Raw genomic sequence first — 16,865 nt, 5'->3', positions numbered from 1 at the left:
TAGACTCTTGGTATATAAATATATTGGTCGTGTAGTCAGAGGCACGCGGCTGTGAGCTTACATCCGGGAGATAGTAGGTTTGAATCCCACTTGCGGCAGCCCTGAAGATTGTTTTCCGTGGTTTATCATTTTCACACCCGGAAAATGCTGGGGCTGTGCCTTAATTAAGGCCATGGCCGCTTCAATCAAACTCCTAGGCATTTCTTATCCCATCGTCGCTATAAGATCTATCTGTGTCGGTGTGACGTAAAACAACTAACAAAAAATACATATTCTTACAAAGAATTCAAATCATTTTTCAATTCTTCCAACCCCCTTCCGTTATGGGATTTCCGGAAACACAAGAATACGTGCTTCCTTACTTTTAAAGGGGATACCAAATACCATTTTTCACGTCTGAAACATGTTCAGTTTTTGAGATATACTGTAGATAGGCTAATTTTAAAAATACACCCCCTTTTTCAGTTCACCTTAAGTGGATTTACCGAAAAAAATATTTATGTTTCTTTACCTTTACAGGAAATTTCCGATACCAGTTTTCAAAATTTGTAATATGTTACGTGTCTGAGGTAATTTGCAGATATATTCTTTATAAAAATTCACCCCGTTTTTTCATTCCTGTTCACCCCCTATTCATTGGATTATCAAAAAAATTCGTGTTTCTTTTTTTTCAAAGGTGATTCCAAATACCTATTTTCATGCCTGTAACTCTTTCAGTTTTTGTGATATAAGTCTCCTCATAAAAGGTGTTCAACCTATTTTCCACCAGTTTTCACCCCAGTTAAGGAGATTTTCTGAAAACAAAAGAATACGTGTTTCTTTATTTTCGAGGGAGATTTCAAACACCAATTTTTACGTCTGTAAACTTATAAGTTTTTGAGATATAGATATCCTCATTTTAAAAATTCACCACCCCTTTTCACCCCCTTAGTGCCACAATATCCAAAAATCCTCCCTTAGTGAGCACCTATACCCTAATATAAATGTATCCACAAAAATTCATTTCTTTATGTCCAGTAGTTTTGGCTCGGCGATGATGAATCTGTCAGTCAGTCAGTCAGCCAGTCACTCAGTCAGTCAGTCAGTCAGTCAGTCAGTCAGTCAGTCAGTCAGTCAGTCAGTCAGTCAGTCAGTCAGTCAGTTAGGACATGTTATTTTATATATATGTAGATATACACAACACAGCGGTACTCCGACCACCAGTCCCAACATTAGTTTGACTGCCAGTTGCACACCCAAATTCAAACCCAGGATCTTCAACGTTTGCAGTAGACCTGAAATCCCTACTATAATTTTTCGATGCATAAAAACAATTCAGAATAAAGAACCGGGACATTGATTTCTGATATGTATGTAAGTCGGCTGAGGAAATGAATCAATTAACACTCCACACAAGAACAAACCCTAGAAACCTTACACATGTCAAAATCGGACCATGATATCACGGTATGGGGTCGAAGGCACAAAAAATGCAAAAGGCACTCACACTTAGAGACCAGCACCGGGTGATGTCTCCAATTGTATTCCGAATTCAATGTTCATAGCTTAAATGTATTGTTGAATGACGTTAAAGTAACAAATAATCAACTCATCTCTTTCTACATAAGACTCATATTATTAATATTCGATGGAAGCTACATTTTGCTCTGGCCTGTGCCAACGGATATATGCAGAAGTACTGCAACAATCAAGAAATGACATATATGTCGTTAGGCTAACCCAACCACTTCGAATCCCTAACCTGGTTGGAACATGTACTGAAACAAAGACAAGATTAATATTATTTCCTGGTTATAGACAATAGTAGAGATAGATTCTTGTTTCTCTGCAATAATAAGATGTGCCAAACCTAAAAAATGCATCGTCTTTATTAACTTAAGGATTGAAAGTGTTATCGAAACGCGTATGGGAACTTACAGACCCTTCTGAGCTCTTATGAGCACTTAATGTGGCTAATAGGTTCTTAGTGGTGTTCATTGACGCTTATAGGGTCTCCTATGGACACATACGCACGCTTATAAGCTTACGTGATTCCAGAAATCTGACCATAACCGTTCCCCATTTTTTCCTGTTAATGTACAGAAACTACATTCCTCTTTAGCTACAACAACAACCACCACTACCACAATAACAACAGCAGAAAATATCAAGGTTTTCGGGCTTTTATCAATTCTGTGAGAGTAAATATGGTATCGGTTTCTACTTAATCTTTGGTGATGCATTCTGAGGCTGCAACCGGGCTACAGTTTTTGTACAGGAACCATCTGGCTCCTTAGTAAAAATAACAACCCTATTCATCGACTTATGTATGGATATCTTCTTAGTCGTTTTTTGGTGCAATTTCCGAATCCAACCAACCTATAGTTAATGTATAGGAACCATCTTGGTCTTTAGCAACAGCAAAATCAACAACATCAGAGTTCCGAAGGCTTTTTCCTCTTCTGAGAGAGTGACTATATAATCGGTTTCTCCATAATCTTTGGTGATGCATTCTGAGGATCCAACCAGGTTTTTTTACGAGATCCGAGGGCTTTCTTCACTGCTGTAAGAGTTATCCCGGCATCGGTTTATAGATAATAGTAGATGATAAATATTGAGGATCCAGCCTCTGGTAATCTAGGCTAGTACAGGTGGTTACCAGGGACACTTCGAATCACAGTCGAGTTCCCTAAACTAAAGGTAATGTGAAATAACACATATCCAAGATGACCAAAACATAAAGGAACTCCAGCGAAATAACTTTCTGACAACAACTGTATTCTCATATTATTGTGCATATTTCTCAAATTTCTATCGCTTCTCAAACCGAGAATCCAAGGAGACAAGAGCAATTTATTTTATTTGCACACCACACGTAGACGGGCTGAGAGGCCACATAATATGTGTGTGCTATGCGTGTGTATTAATCAGAATTTTATAAGAATTTTCGCTCATCACTGCCTGTTCGGCATATTGGCACATAAATTAGTACATTTCCTCTTCAACTCTTCAGCAAGGTTCTCTTTGTATAATGCCTTCAAAACAAATCTTTCAAACAAGAACAAGACCTATATTACGCAAATCTCTGGTAAGATTTTACACATTTTCAGTCACCAGCTACCACAATCTCTAGCTTACGTGTGTGTGTATATAAAAAACTGCCTGTGTACTTGTCATTGTATTACGGATAGATGCCCTTCTTAAGTATTTCGTGTAGTCTGAGTTCTCCGGCTAGAATGATATTCCCTCTCATATGGTAAGTATATTGGTGTACAGAGTTTGCGAGTGTGCATAGTACCGTTTCCCGTGTTGAAACTAAATGCTACCTTAATCCATGCTATTGTAGATGTCTATGGTTAACTCAAGGCCTCAGGTAAGGGAGCTGGTAAGAGGGTACGATTTATGTATTAAACTTCGGAGTTCAAACCCCAACGTAGGCGGCTTTAATGTTATATAAATGTGGCTTCTTCCTCTCATTGTCCGAAGACCGTGTGCATCGTATGCGACAGAATAAAAAACACGGTATACCCTGGCAGCATTATTTTTACAAGTTGCTTTACGTCGCACCGACACAGATAGGTTTTATAGCGATGAAATGGAAATGGCGTATGGCTTTTAGTGGCGGGAGAGTCCGAGGACAAGTTAGGCTCGCCAGATGCAGGTCTTTCGATTTGACTCCCGTAGGCGACCTGCGTGTCGTGATGAGGATGGAATGATGATGATGAAACGACAGATACACCCAATCCACATGCCAGCGAAATTAATCAATTATGGTTACAATTCCCGAATCTGCCAGGAATCGAACCCGAGACCCCTGTGACCAAAGGCCAGCACGCTAACCATTTAGACATGGAGCTGGACTTTATAGCGTAGATGGGACAGGAAAGGGTTGGGAATGGGAAGGAAGCGGCCGTGGCCGTAATTAAGGAACAGTCCCCAGTATTTGTCTGGTTTGTTATACTCAGCATGTTTTATAACAATAATTTACAAGTATTACTTCATGGAATCGAATTAAAGATTATGTTCCTGCTACATATCACGAGAATGGTGTGAATATCCTTCTCATTTCTTTAATAATTGGTAATGTTGTAGCATAGTGCTCTAAACACCTTCCCAGATTCCCACTCCACCCATCCTCTCATTCTGTAGCATATGCAGGACTATGTAGCTGTAATGTTTCAAACTCCTTAGTAACTTACTCCCTCTCAGGGCATTAATTCCACCTCTAACCACAGTGAAGCACTCGTGAGGGTCAGCTGGGGCTGGTGTAACGGGGCACATAATCAACGTGAGGGTTCGCTCTGAGCGACGTAAATGTAGTACAAATGACCATTTTGTTGAAAAAATCATATTTTTTAAATTTTTATGTCAAAATATTATTTGGAATTCGCTGATGAATTGGTGTGTGATTTATTAAATTTGCTTGATTAGAAGTATATTTAATTTAATTAGTTGCACAGGACATTTTCAGGATTTCATAAACTATTTATCAGTAAACACTTAATATCTCAAGAACCATAAGGTCTAGAAGGCTGTGGTTTGATTTGAATTTTAGTTGAAACGTTGCTGCATAAGTTGGTGGGACTGGCATAACAATTGGGTTTATTGTTTGCGTTGTGCGCGCTATATTCTTGGTATAATGTGCAATTTTCTTTTTCATTCTTTGTGCTGTTAATCTGATATTGATCTTGAGTACATTTGATCATGACAAGAGCAAAAGGGGTCGTCTGCTAAACAATATCAAAAATCAGCTATAAGAATACTATGGTCAAGCGATCTGAAGCAACGAAACTAACCCAGATGATATGTAAAAGGCTGTGTGGGCAACCTTTTTCCATAAAATATCAACAGATGACAAGCCAATCCACAACCTTTGTTCTGGCGAGTGGTGTAAATACAAAAAAGCTGAAGCAGCTGGAACTTTAGATAAGTTTACCCACAAGAACTCTATACCTGAGGGTGTTATGTTGGCTGTAAAGCCAATTTATAGAGATTTGGCAAATCCAGATCAACTGAAGAAATGTCTGACAGGCAAAACACAGAACGTAAATGAGTCATTCAACGATGTAGTGTGGCCAAGTGTACTTAAAATGTATTTGTGGGGTACCATACAATGAAGCTTGGTGTACATGTTGCTGTCATCACATTTAATGATGGCAATACAGGAAGACTGAAAGTCTTGGAGGAGCTGGGTATGAAGACTGGTTGGAATACGCGAGCCGTGCTGAAGGAACTGGACAAGGAGCGAGTCTCAAATAGCTTGGTCTAATCAATATTATCGAATGCATATGCCACACCTACAAAAGACATGTACATGGGTTTGGCTACTTAATTCGGTCCTCTAAGATCAGACGTAAAATCAGGATGGCTTCACCTATGGCACCTTTCTTCAGAAGCCAAAATGATCTTCTCCCAAATCAGTTTCAATTTGTATTTCTATTCTTCTGTAAATAACGTATGTGAAAAAGTTGCAGGCCTGAAACGTTTAAAACATGTTGCGATAGATTTCACACTTGTCAGCACCTGATTACCTGAAGATAGGTATGATATTCTGCCTAAATTCGGATGGCAGTTCTCATGTATCATACATTTTACACACAGGTTTCCCTCAGGGCAGTCAGTAACTCTGAGGGTATGTCATCAGTTCCAGGTTTCAAATTCAGTCTCTTAATGCTCTGTCCAATTCCGACCTCAAAACTAGCTCTAACATTTCACCAGCATCTATAGCCTCTTCTAGTTACAGAACCACATAATCTACTTTTTCTACCTTGATATAACTGTTGGATATGGTCTTGTCATATTTCTGCCTTTCTTCTTTCCCTAGAACTAATTTCCCATCTGAGCTCTTAATATTCTTACATCTAGTTTTCTTTCTCCAAAGGTTTCCTTGATTTTCCTGTATACAACACCTACTTTTCCTGCAACTATACAACCTTCAACATCCTTGCACTTCCCTTTCAGGCATCCTTACTTAGCTGTATTGCACCTTCTATGTACCACATTTTTAAAAGGCTATATTCTTCCCTGCCCTCCTGATTTTTTGCTTTCTTTTCTTTTCGTCGTTCTTCAATCAGATCTAGTTTCCCCTAAGTTATGCATGGATCCTTAGTCAATCGTTACATTCTTCCTAACCGTTATTCATCAGACACTGATCTCATACTTCACGACTGCCATGCTTCCTCTCTTAGCTAAACCTTGTAAAGCATTATTAAAAGACCATATTATTCAATCATCTTAACTGCCACCGTTGCAACTTCCGATGGCTGACAACCCCCATTCAATGAACCATTCGTTATTCTTGTCTCTCGGCAGATACCCATCCGATATGGTTCCACCTACGGCTCGGGTATCTTCTTCAATGGGATGCACAAGCCTCTTCACCGTGGCAAGCTCACATGGTTCGAAGGGGCTGTGATAAGGTAATAAGTGCTAATCTGTCAAATAAACACTACTCTCTCTGCACATGCTCTGTGTTAATCTGTCAAATACAAAACACGCTTTAAGAACTGTCTTCTTCACGTGTCTCAACCTGTCAGACACACGTCTTTCAATCCCCAGCCCTTGTGAAACATGTTCCGTGAAACAATCCCACGCACCCTTTTCCTACAACATGTCTGGATCCCATCTCCGTGCATTCCTTTCTTCAGTTTCTTCAAATTCAGATGGCATTTCATGACCAACAAGTAGTGATCAGTTTCCACGTCTACTCGTGGGAAAGTCTTATAATCCACCACCTGGTATCTGAACCTCTGGTTAATCATAATGAAGACTATTTGATACCTTCCAGTGTCTCCAGCTCTCGTCCACGTATACAGTCCTTTTTGTTGTGTTTGAGCAAAGTATTAGCGAGGACTAAATGTGATTGGTGCAGAATTCAACCAGCAGACTTCATCTTTCATTCCCTTTTCCCAATCCGAAATCACTACGTTACGTACTCTTCCTTGGCCTACCACTACATTCCAGTCCCCTATTAAAATTAGTTTCTCGTCTCCTTTTACATATTGTATTAAATCTTATATCTCTTGATATATTCTTTCGAAGACTTCATCATCCCCTGAACTAGTAGGCATAAAGACCTGGACTAGTTGGTGGGCATTGGCTTGGTGTCTACCTATACAACATAGATTCCTTTCACTATGCTCATCGCTACTCTACTTTATTCATTATTTAACCAACACCTGCATTTCCTTGTTTGATTTTTTGTGAAAATTCTGTAGTCGCCTGATCAGAAATCCTGCTCTTCCTGCCAACGTACTTCACTAATGCTAATTTTTATTTATTCATTTCCCGTATCAGATTCACCAATCTACCATGGTGATTCAAGCTTCCAACATTCCACATGCGTGTATCCATTTTCCTGATGACTGCCTCCTCTAGTGTAGTCCTCACCCAGAGATCTGAATGGGGAACTATTTCAACTCCGGCATACATTACCCGAGAGGAATCCATCAACAGTAAATCATTCATCCAGAGATAGCTGCATTCTGGGGAGCTGGTTACGGCTGTAGTTTCCCGTTGCTTTCAGCTGTGTAGCAGTATCAACTTAGCTAAACTTGTAAAGTATTATTACAAGGCCATATTATTCAATCATCTAACTGCCACCGTTGCAACTTCCGATGGCTGACAATCCCCCTTAAATGAACCATTCGTTAGTCTGGTCTCTCGGCAGATACCCATCCGATATGGTTCCATCTACGGTCGGGTATCTTCTTCAATGGGATGCACAAGCCTCTTCACCGTGGCAAGCTCGCATGGTTCGAAGGGGCTGTGATAAGGTAATAAGTGCTAATCTGTCAAATAAATACCACTCTCTCTGCACATGCTCTGTGTTTATCTGTCAAATACAAAACACGCTTTAAGAACTCTCTTCTTCATGTGTCTCAACCTGTCAGACACAAGTCTTTCAATCCCTAGCACGTGCTCTAATTATCTACCAAATTCAGACACGTGTTCTCTTGTCCAAGTGGTAGCTTTCATGATTCAAAACACGCGCTCTTACTCGAAACTGTAAGTTCATCCCGCCATCTTTGAGATGAAGTGTGCTCTATCATATATCCTAAGAACTCTCGCAGCTGTCAAATTTCTAAATACGCGCACCTTTGTTCATTATAAACCGCCATATTACATCGAAACTTCGCTCTATCAGCTATCTAAGTAATTCTCTCAGCTGTCATCATTCAAAATACGTGTGCTCTAGGGGCACTCTCTATACCCCACTCCACCTTCCTATACAGTTATATTAAAACCTGTGCTCTCATCTGGGCGAGAGCGGAACAATCTCTATACCCTCCATCTGAAAACATGTGCTGCCATCTGAGTGATAGTGAGGTTAGGTAAGTTTTAGACGCGCAATTAGTAATTTTTCCACCTTGTATATGCCTCTCCATTTTCATCTATATGGCCGCCATTTTCTCATACCGCCACCTTGGACTAGAATAGAATAGAATAGAATAGAACACTCCCAACTTCTGGTTCCGGACAGCATTAAATTAGGGAGAGAACACTAATTTATAGCAATTCATTAAAATTAGATACATGCATTACATTTTCCTCCCATAATTATTTTGACAACTACTACAATAAATGTAATTTATTTTGTCCTAGACGTTAACAATGCTATATTGTCTAGCTTATTGAATGCTCCGTCTTATGGCGACGGTGGTATAGGAAAGGCCTAGGAGTTGGAAGAAAGCGGCCGTGGACTTAACTAAGGTACAGCGCCAGCATTTGCCTGGTGTGAAAATGGGAAACCACAGAAAATCGTCTTCAGGGCTGCCGAGAGTGGGATTCGAACCCACTATCTTCCGGATGCAAGTTCACAGCCGCCAACTCGCCCGGTTCTTGAATGTTTACTTTTATGTCAAAAGTTTTTGGAGTATCCTGCTATTAACAACATGCCTTACATAACAGGTGAATTACGAATAGAAAATCATGTCACGGCAATACAACAATTCATATATTACTCCATTTGATATTATATTTATCCTACTAGTAATTATATTCTTTATTATAGGACACGCAGGCCTCTTATCCTTCTTATCCTTATCCTTCATTATGCTCGTTTGTAATTTTTTATTTTTTATTTCCTTATTCCACATTCTTTTTAAAAATTAAAAATTGATGTTCTTGCTGGTGTAAACCAATCTTTATTAATATGGAAAAGTATGGAATATCATGGACCAGTAACGCTATCTATATCACCTCCACCTTGTCATACCACCATCTTAGATTAGTAGCACCATCTCTATTCCTTTATGCCATATCATGATATTTGCCGCACTCTAGGCTTATTCCCCATCCACCCTCACATTTCCCTATTCGCTCTCTCACAACCCCATAAAGTAGCATAACTCCATGAAATCTCTGCAACCCGTCTTCAGACGAAGTGACGACTGTTGGTCCCCGTAGGTGTCCATGGCTATCGAGCATCGAGGTTGAGGGGGCTAGCAATTTTTGGTAGACCGGTAGAGGGTCCAGCAGGAGACCCTCTACCCCCAAACTGGTCACTGACCTGATCGATGAGCTCCTCCATAAGCTTGCGAGATTAGGTTAGAACTGTTAGTTTAGGGTAGGTTGGTTACGTTAGGTTAGGTTAAATTATGACGTCAAGTTAGGTTAGGTGGTGATGTCACAGGCCCATGACCTTGATGGCATTAAAGGTGATTCAGTCGATTTTAACCAGGCACCCGTGGGAAGACGCTCATTCAGCTTCCATTTTGTTTTAAATCCTGTTGCTGTACTAATTTTGAACCGGGTAAGAAACTCAGTACAAAAACCAGAAAAAAGTGTGTATCGCTTATCGGAGAGACAGATAGTTGTAATAAAATAGCAACGATAAGGTTCTCTTGGGTAATCTTGTTGGAAAGAACATCCTTACTTTATAATTGAATATAAGGGAAAAAGAATAAAAAAATGATTGAAAATAATATGATTGAACATTCGTTGCATCTATATTCTGTGGCCTAATGTTCTTGAATGGGAGCATGTTTACTAGCGAAGGTTCACACTCCGTCTTTCGTTCCCTCACTTCTGTTACGATCAACACAACAGCGATTCCTGTATGCAACCAACTGCATATGTTTTGGGTACCCAGAACATATGAGCAAAGACCTATTCCTTACCCGCTCGCCCAGCGAATACAGCGAGCTTGTACCAGGCACGCTTGGCAGAGGCGATCCCCTTCTTACTGTCTACCCCCAAAGAATTCAAGTAGGGAGGTGGAGTTTGGTTTCGACTCACTTGCATATTGAAATACCTAGAGACAGAAGAGTAAAATATTATGAGTACGGTCCGAGAGGAATGCGTATTGAGGTGTTTACGACTTGGTTTATAAAGTTTAGAACAAGTAGTTGTAAATGTTTTTTTTACATAGGATTTTTTTTGCTAGGAGCTTTACGTCGCACCGACACAGATAGGTCTTATGGCGACGATGGGATAGGAAAGGCCTAGGAGTTGGAAGGAAGCGGCCGTGGCCTTAATTAAGGTACAGCCCCAGCATTTGCCTGGTGTGAAAATGGGAAACCACGGAAAACCATTTTCAGGGCTGCCGATAGTGGGATTCGAACCTACTAACTCCCGGATGCAAGCTCACAGCCGCGCGCCTCTACGCGGACGGTCAACTCGCCCGGTACATAGGAATAAATATTTTATTCATATAGTTGGTGTTTCCTGATACATGGATTATGGTAATATCTTATTTCAAGAATGTGTCACTAATTTCTAACTTAACAAATGCACCGAAGTCGTCTCCCTAATATAATCCAAAATTAAAACCCGATAAGGTAACAGAACAATGCAGTCGCTGCAGGAAAAGCTGTGGATATCGTTATTTTAAACTATTTTAGGGGTTCCAAAAGACAGGCCTTGGAATTTGATAATTTGTTCTTAGTGGCGTATTTAAATGTAACACCTTCTCTTTTCACTATTTCAACTTTAGAAATATTTAGGTTTATCCCATTTCACTTACACTGTACTATAAGGGACTGCTGCCGGATTTTCTTTGACTGCTGGCTAATGTATGATCTTCATATTGAAGCGTTCGTACCTGGAGAATGCAATGTTCCAAATGATGCAACCTTCCACTCTTTTTAATGAAATTGCAGCAGGAATCTGTGTTGCTAAACGGTTTCATACATCAGGGGACCAAACCTATCATGCAGTTCTGCCTACTTGCTATTGGTTTCAGTGCCGGACGAACAAGTCTGGTACGAGTTCTAACCCGTTCAGTACACAAAGTGTTCTTTCTCCCTCTCAAATGAGACGATTGGGTAATAGGCGAACTTTATCAACCTTCGTGCGGCGCAAGGATAGCCATTATAAGTAGTTCCTAGTTCCGATAAGCGGCACTAATATGTCACTTCTGAAGTCAAATTCCGTCACGTCACTACCATAAGATCGCAGCATAGGACCAAGAGACAAAGTTCCTTCCATCAGTTGTCTTCCATTTCCGAACTAAATGTTAATAGCTCCACCTATTGCCATATATACCCAAGGAATGATTAACATCAACACCAGAAGCCCGAGAAATTGGTTCGTACCGCAATAATTCACATTTACATGTTGTGATTGGAACGTACTCAGAGAAGGGCCGTGGAGAAATTTAAATAATATACATTACTTACCTCATGCTAAAGATAAATCTTCTTCAAATGGTGCACGACATAGATGATGATGATTTTTAGTATTAGTATTGTTAATAACACTTTAAATTCCCATAGTTGAAGTGTAAATTTACATTTATTCGTCAAAATTTCGGTCGCCCTGCTTGGGTCACGTTTTCTTATTACATGTTATAGTAACCGGGGAATGACAATCTTGGTGTGAAATTCAAACGTTCACGACCATTTAGTTTTCGGTCTTGTTATCGTGATGTCGTTACTTCTATAACTCATAATAAACTTTTATTAAGCTTGTGTGAAAATCTTGAGAAGATATTTTGCCTTCGATCATTACACTGATCATTTCTAATCGTTTTGATTCATAAGTGTCTTCATATATTTTTAGCTTATAGAACATACGTTTAACAAACAATTTCCGGTACATGACATAAGGTCCATCCCCAATAATGTTGTCCTTAGTTAAATGTCTTGAATATTGTATTTCTTGTTTCACCTTCTTTCTTTTCGAGCTCTTGTTTTGTACTTCTAAACTTCTCTTCACAGTCTGTGTTGTAACAAATGACGCAGTGAAATGCGATCGGAAATGTCAGTTTTTAGCCCGTCTTTTTTCTTCCTTAAACCCTTTTGCTAGCAATCCTTCTTTTACTCGCCGCCGGAGACAGAGAGGCTGTAGGTCAATATGAATAGCTTGCTGGAGCAACAGAAACGTTAGAAAGACAAATTTCACCGATGACGTTTTTATCCCATGTAGAGAAAAAATTGAACGCCAAAGAAAAGGTTACGTTGAGTGATGTTTGTAGAAGGCACACGCGCTGAGCGAAGCTTTTCAGGGCTTTCCGAGTCGATTTTCAAGACGAGGGTGGACAGAGAGACCTTGGTCGACAAGGGTGGTTCCAGAAGCGAAGGTGGCGGCACTTCGCTTTAACCTGGTTATGAGGTTACAGTTGACAGCCTTAGGAATACCAGGGGCGTAAAAGTTTATTATAGTGTGGATTTTGTTGGTGATCATTAATGTTTAAGGGACAAAACAAAATAATCGGTTCCCCTAATGAATTAAATGAACTCCAGCGTCAGTATTAGCGGAAGTATTGAACACCTTGGTCTTGATTTCAACAAGTGACAGTCCGATCATGAGGCATCACAGTTTTCATACTGACGTCTCGAACACAATAGATTTTATTTCGAGGGCGACACACATTTTGTGAATCGTGAATTTGCATGTAACAGGGTGAGGTTCCTGGAACAGTTTTCCTTTGACTGCTGCACGTACATTCTCATTCAAAGTGGATGTAAAAAATATATGTGCAATTCAACGATAAATTTCTGTTCCAAAAACGACGGTGGACTAATACATTAGTTGAAGGGTCGGGGGAAAAAAAACAGGTAAGTCACTTTTTCATCAAAATTGAGATATTGTTACAGTTCGCTTCAGAGTGATCATGCGCATCTATTGAGAGTTCGGAAATGGAAGAAAAGCAGGCGAGCCAGGAGAAATGAGCACTCAAAGTTTCGCTGTTAGGGGATAAAAATAGGGAAGTCAAGCACAAAAGTTGCTTTTTCTCAAGTTGTACAAGTACTGACTCTCCTGCTTTTTCCCCTGACCCTTCAGTTGAGTAGGAAAATTTTCAGGTACCTCAGCGGTGTACCTCCGTGGTTTAGATACACATTCGGTAATGTTTCTCCCTCTGTTCAAACCAGCCCTCTTATCTTGGTACCCACTTCCTATCTCGTTTCTCCAAACTCTGCCATCCCATGATTATTTTTCTCTCTAATGAATTGCAGATCATATGCTACTCATTTTAATGTGGTTATTATATTATATTATATTATATTATATTATATTATATTATATTATATTATATTATATTATATTATATTATATTATATTATATTATATTATATATTATGATAACACACTATGGATTCGGAAACATCTTGTGTTGTTAGTTTCGAGAACATAATCTCACACTGAATCACAACCTATTTTCTATTCTTGTGGTGATTACTTCTTTCTTTGCCATTTGCTTTACGTCACACTGACACAGATAGGTCTAATGGCGACGATGGGACAGGAAAGGCCTAGGAATGGGAAGGAAGCGACCGTGGCCTTAATTAAGGTACAGCCGCAGTATTTTCCTGGTGTGAAAATGGGAAACCACGGAAAACCATCTTCAGAGCTGCCGACAGTGGGATTCGAACCCACTATCTCCCGGATGCGAGCTCACAGCTGCGCGCCCATAACCTCACGGCCAGCTCGCCCGGTGTGGTGATGAGTTGTGTGGTGCTTTGCTTATACCGGGTCGTTCACAGGCCCCTTATGTTTTCCGAGATAGGCAACTCAAATAACGTGTATAACCTAAAGATCCTAATAAATTAGTTTTATGAACACAAAATAACTTGAAATTTCTCCTTGTGGTAGATAAGGCTCTTCTCTACCTGTGTGTCATCACTGTAAATTGATCCAAAGACCTAGCAAGGGAAAAACTACTATGCACAATTCCGCGCCAAATACTGAAGACCAATTTTTGCACCTTGAAGTAATTCAGGTACCCGTAATACGATCGAATTAATAGGTTATGCCACGTGCTCTGTAATATAAACGAGTTAAGTGAACTCTGTATGCCATCACTGAAGACACTGACACAGATATCATCTTTCGAGGTGGATCGACCATACTTAAGTACTGAACCTCTAGCGAGCATTAGGTATGTTAACTTCGTCGATGAAGGACTTGAGGGCTAGGGCACAATGTGTGTGAGTATCGGCGGCGTAGGTGGTTCCAATCCAGCATGAGGGAAGTTTTCTGAACGACAGAGGTGCTCCATTTTAGCCGCGATACAATAATAATCAATATTTTATTGCTATTGGTTTAAGGGGCGCGCTCTGATTTGGCGTCTTGCCGCAAAGAATGGGTGGGGGCATGACTGGGAAGGAAATTGGCTTTGGCCTTTCATTAAGGTAACGTCCCACCACTTGCCTGGTGATGAAAATAAGAAACCGAGGAGAACCATTTTCAGGAAAGCCAGCATGGGATTCGAATCCAAATCCTCCCAAGTAAAACGCACATAAATAATAATCCATACCTACCGGATCATTTCACAGCACTTATTAACTTCCTAACGGTGAATTCCTGTGAGGAGTACGTTAAGTTTTTGCTATTATTTGTAGAAGTGCAGTCCAATTAATATGTATGCCACTTGCTCTGTAATGGTAAAAAGTTAAGTGAACAATGTAAAGCGTTATTGGGGATTTTGACAGGGATATTTACTTTCAACGTGGAACGGCAATATATAAGTAGCAATCCTTTAGCACCCACTTTGTGTGCTGTCTTTGCGGTTGAGTCGGGTAAGGTGTCTGAATAACGATAATGAGGTGGCTCCATTCCAGGCTTGTACATGTTAGTTTTTGGATGGATCGATCGTGCCCCATTCTAATGGACACTCAATGTTTATACACCCTTACCAGGTCGCATCACAGATTATATTCATTCACTCACGATGTATTTCAGCGACGATGGAGAGTAAAATGATATGTTGCTCATTTATGGAGAAACTGGCCAGAACGCTTTCGAGTCACGACTCCATCACGAGTGTTTTCCTGACAGGTGGCTACCGACTACCAATACATTCCGAAACCTTGAAAGAAGATTGCCGTCAACTGGGACTCTTGGAAGTTACCTTCCGTTAGAGATACTCCTATAACGTCTAGTGCAAGCAAAGAGGCTGTTTTGGACGCTGTCCATAATAACCCTCATATTAATACCGGGGACACTTGCACAACAGACCAACATTAGCCGGTAATTAATCTTGCGTATACTGCATAACAATACATTTCACCCGTAACATATAAAGTCACATCAGCAGCTCCACGGACGTGACCGAGATGTTAGAGTAACATTTTGTCAATGGGCATTACGCAGTGTGACCAATATTTCAGCCTTTTTGTCAAAAGTCCTGTATTCAGGCGAATCATTATTTCACAAGAATGGCCTCGTGATTCGGCACAATACGCATTATTGGAGAGCAGATAATCCCCATTGGGTAAGACAGGATCCATTTCAAGTGCAGTGGGGACTTAATGTCTGGTGTGGGATCATGGATAACTATCTCATTGGACCATATTTCTCCAACGGACACCTAACGGGAGCACGCCACCTTCATTTTCGTCAAAATGAACTCTCACAGTGGTCGCAGAACGTGCCACTGAGCAAGCGATTAGGAATGTGGTTTCAACAGGACGGGGTCCCCCCTCACGGATCAGTAGTCGTCCGGAACCATAACCAAATAATAAATGGATAGGAAGGGGAGGACCCGTTCACTGGCCTGCCAGATCACCTTATCTAACGCCTCTTGACTTATTTTTGTGGGGTCACCTAAAGTGAGTAGTTTAAGCACAGGAGCCTGAAGATCCTGGTCACCTTCGGCAATCGATTACCGAGGCATGCCAACTGTTACACCTGACATGTCAAAACGTGCAAGAATGCCTTTATAACGTCGTGCTGAAATATGCATAGGCAAAGGTGGTAAACAATTCGAACACTTGTTAAACTGAATATGCAAGGTACACTGATTTCTGTCTACAGACTATCATGTCGTAGTCCAACCTGGCTACGTAACATTGGAAAAAAACTGATAAAACTGTCCTTGTCAGGAACAAAAAAATTCACTCTTTGGAACAGGATATATGCGGCCTTATTACTGTCATTGAAAACGGTGTTAATCGACCAAAATAGTGCACCAGGCGCTGAATCGAGCATACTACCAGACAGCTTGGTTGATGTAACGACAGTAACGCGCGACTAAACCACCTTAGCTACCGCGAATCGCGGTGCATACTTAGCACGCTGTAGTCCTTACAGACACTTCCTGTACAAACGTACGATAGTGTTATTCGCAACTGTGATCGTTTTACACATTAATTATAGTTTAAACCCCCTCTGTGGTGTAGTGGTTGGTGTGATTAGCTGCCACCCCTGGAGGACCGGGTTCAATTCCCGGCTCTCCCTCGAAATTTGAGAAGTGGTACGAGGGCTGGAACGGGGTCCACTCAGCCTCTAGAGTTACACCAGCAGCTCCACGGAAGTGATTGCGGTGCTAGAGTAAAAATTTGTCAATGGGCATTACGCAGTGTGAGCAATAATGCAGCTATTTTGTCCACACAATTGCCAGAATGGTACCTAAATTAACACCACGGCCGCTTTCTTCCCTCTTTCTTGCCTATTCCACCAAAAGGCCCCTGTTCAGCATAGCAGGTGAGGCCGCCTTGGCG

Source organism: Anabrus simplex, chromosome 2, assembly GCF_040414725.1.
Source record: "Anabrus simplex isolate iqAnaSimp1 chromosome 2, ASM4041472v1, whole genome shotgun sequence".
NCBI lineage: Eukaryota > Metazoa > Arthropoda > Insecta > Orthoptera > Tettigoniidae > Anabrus > Anabrus simplex.
Note: the sequence above shows the minus strand (reverse complement) of the source record.